Raw genomic sequence first — 7,146 nt, 5'->3', positions numbered from 1 at the left:
CCCACCCCAGAACCTGCTCAAGCCCGCCCAACGCGTTCCCACACTAGAGGGTGTTTCTGAGAACCCTCAGAGTTTCCTGGGAGCTGAAGTCTAAGAAGTTTGTTCAGAAAAAAATCTAGCAATATCCAATTTAGGAACTAAGGCAGAGGTGGGGCAGGGAACATGGTTCTTCATGTACTGTGAGGACATCCTTCTGCCAGGACAGGAGAGAAACAGGCCGCACCTTTTGCAGGACAGTCACACTCACTGTTAATGGTGGCTGCAGCATCACAGGAGGCCCAGCCTGTGTCCTCTTGTTGCTAGGGTGATTTAAAAATAGCTTCCGTGGCCTGGGAGGTGGGAGGCAGGGACGAAGGAAAGATAAGTGACTTTTTACAGAAAAACTACAGGCAATGAATCCTGCTTTGGTGCCATGAGGGGCTCTTATGTCTGCTGTGCTTTTCTGCCTGAAGGAAAACCCTTTTGTCCTGGGTCTGCTGAAGCAATTCCTGGAAAGGACCCAGCTGCCTCTGGAGCAGGCCTGTCACTCCTTGGGTCAGCAGGACTCAGGCAGGCTCTGCGTAGGAAGGAGAAACACTGCTCTGCCTGCCCTGCTGGGACAGAGGATGGGACTTTGCACATCAGCTTTGCCAGCTCTGCAGTGCCCTCGGGAGGGGCCGCGGGCAGGGGAAGAGGCAGGGAAAACACCCTCTTCAACTTTTTACACAGGAAATTGCCATTTTTGGTGTCACTGTAAATAGGCTGGTGCCCCGTGTGGTGTCATACCAGCCAGAGTCCCAGGCCTCCCTAAATTTAGGACATTTTCCCAGTTCACTGTGAGTGTTTGAGGCCAAGTGTCACAAATAGCTGACCAGCTGATTTTGAAAATTACTTGGTAGGTGTCCCAGGAAGTGACCAAGGTCTACATCCCTCTTAATCTCTCCCTGCTCCACTTATGAGACTGTATATAACCATAACCTGGCTTTGGGAGAAATCAAGTAGCTCTTTCTCTTTTTTTTTGATTTCTTCTGAGAAAAGATTCAAGACTCTTGAATTAAACTGTGCCAGAAACTTCTTTGCTCAGCAGTTTCTGATTCCCTCAAAGAAACTATCAAATGAAATTGATATTCCATAGAAAAAATCATAGAAGGATCATTAAAACATGCAAAAACATTTGTAAGTCAATTGAACAACAGGTCTCCAAAGAGTATGTATATAATCTCAAGTTTTACAATTATGGAACATATGTATATAAGTATTACATCATTTTTGTGAGGATGGGGGTAATGGGGATTGAACTCAGGGGCAATCAACCACTGAGCCCCAGTCCCAGCCTTATTTTGTATGTTATTTAGAGACAGGGTCTCACTGAGTTGCTTAGCACCTCACTTTTGCTGAGGCTGGCTCTGAACTCGAGATCCTCCTGCCTCAGCCTCCTGAGCTACTGGGATTACAGGCATGTGCCACTGCACCCAAAAAGTATTACACCTTACTCAATATCAGACATATAATCATATGTATATACCATTACACATACATATATGTATATATATGTATATATCTATAAAATACAAACAGATTTTCAGATTGTTTCTAGATAGTTCAAGTATAGCAGTTTTGTCTTCTATTTGCTTGTATTTATATTTCAAAATTTCTGCAAGGTGTATTTTATTTACCCAGTAACATGTGAATGGGATTTTTAAAAAGAAATCCATATTACCAAGGTGTTCTCCCGCAGGCATGTCCAAATGGAGGCAGAATAGTGACCTAGTGGCAGGATTGGCCTTCTCTTGCCTTTAGAAACTCTCAGAAAATGTAAAACAAAAGCAATGTTCTTTGGAGGCAGAGGGATGGTCCAGATGACCTCCTTAGGCCCTAAATTCAAACCACTGCTTTAAATTTAACTTGCCTAAAACCTTCCAGAAGGAGCTATTTAGAACCTTCCTAACTTTCTAATCCTGATATCAGTCAAAATGCTCTTCCTCCCCTTTACCCCTAACCCCTTCACTCTAGGCTGTAAATGTTCCCAGTGGGCTCAGGAAAGGATGAGGCCCCGAGGCCAGGGAGCCAACTAGAATGATCCAAGCACATGCACTGCCTTCCAGGGGCCTGGTGCCTGGAAGCGTGAGTGCCTCACTACCTGATCTATTCTCCAAGTCTTCATGGTGAGTCACACCAAGCTGGCAAAATCTCACGTTGGGCAGGGCCTAGCTGCCTTCTATCTGCATCTGAACTTCAGTTTCCTCTTTGGTAAAATGAGGAAATTAAACTTGATGAGCTCTAAGACTACTTCTGGCTCAATGATTTGACAAAAGTTGTCTGAAGCTGAAAGTTGCATCTCAAGTGTTGGATATGCCAAAGCTCATTTGTCCCTGAAATGTGCAAAGTCATGAGCTGCAAATCTAGAATTCAGGCTGCTAGAGTTTTGACACTGAATGTCCCAGAGGCCCAGTTGTTAAAAGTTGGTCCCAGTTTGGCAAGATTGGGAGGTGATGGAACCTTTAAGAGGTGGGGCCTTATGGAAGGGCCTTAGGGCCTTGGAGATATTCGGAGACATGCATTCATAGGAGACTGTGGGATCCCAGTCTTTTCCGCTCTCTTTTTGCTTTCTGGTTCATCATGTAAGTAGTTTGCTTTGCTGCATACTCCTGCCTTCATGTGCTGTCCTTGTCAGAGGTCCAAAGCAATGGTGTCACTTGATCTTGGACTGGAATCTTCAAAACCATGAGCTAAAAACCTTTTATTTTCATAAGCTAATTGTCTCAGGTATTTCATTATAGTAACAGGAAGCCAGCTTATACACAGGCACATGCTGGGGCCCAAGGACTGAATGCTATCCACAGAAATGTTTTGTTTGGTTCAAAGTGTTATAAGGGCACAGAATTTAAAAACAAAATGTAATATATTTACCCATAGTTAAAGAATAGGTACATATTGAATAAAAACCCATGTTTCTAGATTTTATTGGAAAAATCATAAAATCTGGCATTGGACCTTCATAGAAATAACCTGCTATATATGAGTGGTGGATACTCTTTCTGGTACAGAGTTGTGGTCTTTCCAAGTCTCCCCAAGTCCCCATCATTCCTTACTGTCTCTTGGACTCTGAGACTGAATGGTAGTTGCTGTTACCACTTTTTTTACGCCAAGTCTTCAGTCATTCATGTTCCTGTTTATCCCTTGCAAGCATCTGAGTTTGCAATTTCTGATTCCTTGGGGGTAAGATTGTCTTTGGATCCTCCACAAGGCTTTTCTCAGTAGGAACACATGGAAATCCTCAATGAACGTTTGCTTCTAGGGTATAAAGTTGGTCAACCTTTGTGTCTGGAGCTTCCCTCTATTCCTTGGCGATTCTCTCTCCTTCCCGAGAAGCACAAGAATTTTCTCTAAAGAGTAAGCCCCTGGCTATCACAGGCTCTCCTCTCATGCAGCCTTATTCCTGGCTTGTCTTTCCTCGGACTGTGTCTGAGGAGGTTTACTTAGACCAGCTTCTCACTTGGAGAAGGACTGGGCAAATACTTCCATAAAAAGAGATTCCAGAATCCCCTCATGTATTACTTTGGACATTCAGTTGAAAACACAAGAGCAGATTTTTCACGTGCCAGTCATCTGAAGACAGAATCCTCATCCTGTTTATTGACACTATGGGTCTGGATGAGCTGCCAAAACATACAGAGACAGCAGCTTCTGGAGATACGCTGGGGACGAGGAAGTCAGCATTCCCTGTCTCCTCACCTCTGCTCTCAGCACTGCCTATTTGTCAAGTTACTCCTTTACTATTCCCATTCCTCCAGTGATTCTATGTTTGGTTAAAGTGAAAACATGCTACATGGCAAGACAGGTACTTCAAAGAGGAAGTCAAGAATATCTAATTAATTTAAGGTAAATAAGTAGAGGAAAATAATATGCATTTTATTTAGAAATAGGATAGGCGTATAACTTATCTTCCAAACCAGGCTCTTTGGAGAGTGAGAGGAGGTGCTAATTGGACAGGATTACAGGCATAAATTGGAACTATCCCAGGAAAATTTAAAAGTCAGATGTCATTTTTTTTAAAAAGCTCATTCATGGTAGGGTTGGGTGTTTCATAGAAAAAAAAATCTCGAGCTATTTATAGCAAAAACTATTATATAGAGGGGAGAAAGAGGTTATAAACTGTGTTAGTGAACTTTCTGTAACTATGACCAAATGCCTGAGGTAATTGACTTAAAAGGGAGAAAGGTTTATTTTGACTCACATTTTCAGAGATTTTACTCCATGGACATTTGGTCTCATTGCTTTGGGCCTGTGGTGGCACAATACATAATGGTGGAGTGTGTGGCAGAAGAGCCCTGTACACTTCATGACAACCAGGAAGCAAAGTGAGAGGAAGGGGCCGGGGTCCTAATATCCCCTTCCAGGACACACATCCAATGATTTAACTTCCTTCTACTGAACCCCACTTCCTAAAAGTTCTGTCACTTCCCAATAACAAGACAGGCTGAGGGACCAAGCTTTCCACACATGAACCTTTGGGGAACTTTTAAAATCCAGACTATTGCAATGGGAATAGGCTAATCACAGGCTCATCTGAGAATTCCCAGCTATTCCTTTAGTTTCCACAATTCTGGTTTTGTCAGCTGAGACCACAACATTGACTGAAAACACTTGTATCTAAGAATCCAGCTTCCTCTGGACATGGTGGTCCACATCTCTAATTCTAGTGGCTCAGGAGGCTGAGACAGGAGGATTGCAAGCTTGAGGCCAGCCTCAGCAATTTAGCAAGGCTCTAAGCAATTTAATGAGATCCTGCCTTGAAATAAAACTAAAAATGGTTAGGGATGTGACTCAGTGGTTAAGTGCTCCTGGGTTCAATTCCTGTACCAAAAAATAAAATATATATATATAAAAAGAAATTCAGCTCCCACTTAATTTCTGAATGTAATCAATTTCTGATTTAATTCTGCAGAAGACAAATCAAAGCAAACGGCATGTCCTAAATAGAGTCAGTTTCCTTATTCACCTGGAGCAGTACAGTCTGGGGTCTCCCCATGAGGTTACCTAGCCAATAGAAGCAATTTACTTGTCCTTACCTGGAGACTCTTCCATACCCCATGAAATGGTATCTGTCATTGCCTCAGACTTGGTGGGCACCTCATCTGGATTTCTTGTCAAAAATAGAGAGCTTAAAAATGGCTTCACTGCAAGGGTACACTATAGACTTGCTAACCTTCCACATGATCAATGAACATCAATCAACATGTGGATCATTCACCATCTTCCACCCTGTGGCCTCCACCAAGGCCCTCTTTCTACTCCTCTCTTAATGTTAATTTCTGGGTTGGTTGGGTTTTTATGTGATTCTAAAGATTCCCTTCGGTATGGAGAATTTATACAAAGATGCACAGGGTTGGCAGAGTAACAAAGGAAGTGCTCTTCGTAGCAGCGCCATTACTCTGGTTCCACAGTTTGCTAAGACTGGTAAGTACAACAAAGCTAATGCAGAACTAGAACAAAACCTGAGAACAAACGCCCAGGATTGAATGGGTTACAAACTTCACTTAAGAGATCCGACATAATATACTTCCTACAACAGGGAATTTGAGCGGGGTGTGGTGGCGCACATCTGTAATCCTAGTGGCTCAGGAGGCTGAGGCAGGAGGATGGTGAGTCCAAAGCCAGCCTCTCAGCAACTTAGTGAGGCCCTACGTAACTTAGTGGACTCTGTCTCAAAATAAAATATGAAAAAGGGCTGGGGATGTGGCTCAGTAGTTAAGCACCCCTGGACTCAATCTTCAGGACCAAAAAAAAAAAAAAAAAAAAAAAAAATTAGGGAATTTGACTGAGTCAGGTGATTACCATCCAAACAGAGCGCCACTTCTCTGGGGAAGTGATTCGTGTCAAGTCTTCCCATGGTGTTTGGCCTTTCCTATATTTAGTCAATCCACAGGCTCATTCTTTGGGTGAGATCATCAGAACTGTGCCACTCAGTTCACTTGGCAAGAGCCACAGCCACTGATGCAGGAAGGAGTCTGAGTCCCTTTTGCTAAAGGGCACCCGTGAGCCAGCCACGCACGGAGACTTCTTAATTTATGAATGAACCCCTTCGGTTGTTTCAGTAGAGTTATTCTCCAGAGACATTTTTATAAACTGTTACAGCTAAAGTCCTGGTGGAGCTAATTATTCAAAATATTGACTCCAACTTTGAGGGAGTGTGGAGTTCAGTGAATCGATTTTCAATATCTCTGACTCTTACTGAGCAATTTATGAAGAGCAAACGTAGGCATCAGTTCTAACTTCCTCAAATGGCTTTTACAAGTGACTTATTAAGAGCATCCCCCAAAGCCCTTTTATCTTTTAAAGATTCCAAACAAAATGATTGCTAATTAAGTGCTTAAAAATGTGAACTAGTATCTCCTGAGCTGTGCCCTTTAGGACACTACTAAGAAATAGCAGTAGGTACTCTTTCAGAAAAACCCAGGGTATAAGAACTGGCAACCAAGGGCAGAAGGTGCACAGAGACCAAAGAAAGGGTGTAGAAACCCAGGATTGCCCAGAATGCGGTGTATTAGGAACTTATGGGCAGACGTACATCTTGGGCGACAGCAAGACTCCTGCCTGCACAGGAGGAAGGGGTTCTATGTTAACTTAGACAATGGTGGGCTGCAGTCCACTGCAAGTACCTGGGCTTTCTCCAAAGAGAAATAGTCTGTGGTCGGCACAAAATGTTGGGTTTGTCCCCAGTTTCTCTGAGTCCCCATCCACAGTTGGGAAAGAGTGCCTCGACCTTAGAGAGGACAATGGAAGAGCACCCCAGCATCCCGAAAGCCCACATTTTGTGCCACTTGGATCCATTCGCTTTGTAGGTTAAGTTCTGGGAACAGCTCCTCCAGAATTGTGGTTGGTCCTTTTTTGAGGGAAATTTGCAAAGGAAAGGAAAAGGGAGGAGCTACAGCCCCATGGCTGCAACTGACCTTCTGTCTCCCTGCTTGAGTACCATTCCAGAGCCCTCAGCCACAGCCGGCCACTCTGCCGTCTAGGCTTTTCTCCCTGAGGGATGCGGAGCCATGGCAGCTGCCCTGACATTTACTGTCAAACTCGAATGTTGAGCATTTTCTTCCTGGCCCCATGGGGCAACCCTACCCTCCCTCCTCTTTATAATAAAACCAGATGGTGACTCCTTTCCTT

General features: G+C 43.7%; 1 long non-coding RNA gene across 1 annotated transcript in view; it reads right to left on the bottom strand.

Moving 5' to 3' along the window:
• Positions 1-1,717: 1,717 nt before the first annotated feature.
• Positions 1,718-7,146, bottom strand: part of LOC306637817 — a 30,565-nt gene continuing 25,136 nt past the window's right edge. Inside the window, exon 4 of the long non-coding RNA XR_013757283.1 lies at positions 1,718-3,273. This is a non-coding gene — a long non-coding RNA (uncharacterized lncRNA). The remainder of the gene's footprint in view (positions 3,274-7,146) is intronic.

The sequence above is a fragment of the Sciurus vulgaris genome, assembly GCF_902686455.1.
Source record: "Sciurus vulgaris genome assembly, chromosome: 10".
NCBI classification, from domain to species: domain Eukaryota; kingdom Metazoa; phylum Chordata; class Mammalia; order Rodentia; family Sciuridae; genus Sciurus; species Sciurus vulgaris.
This window is presented reverse-complemented; position numbering and strand designations above follow the sequence as displayed.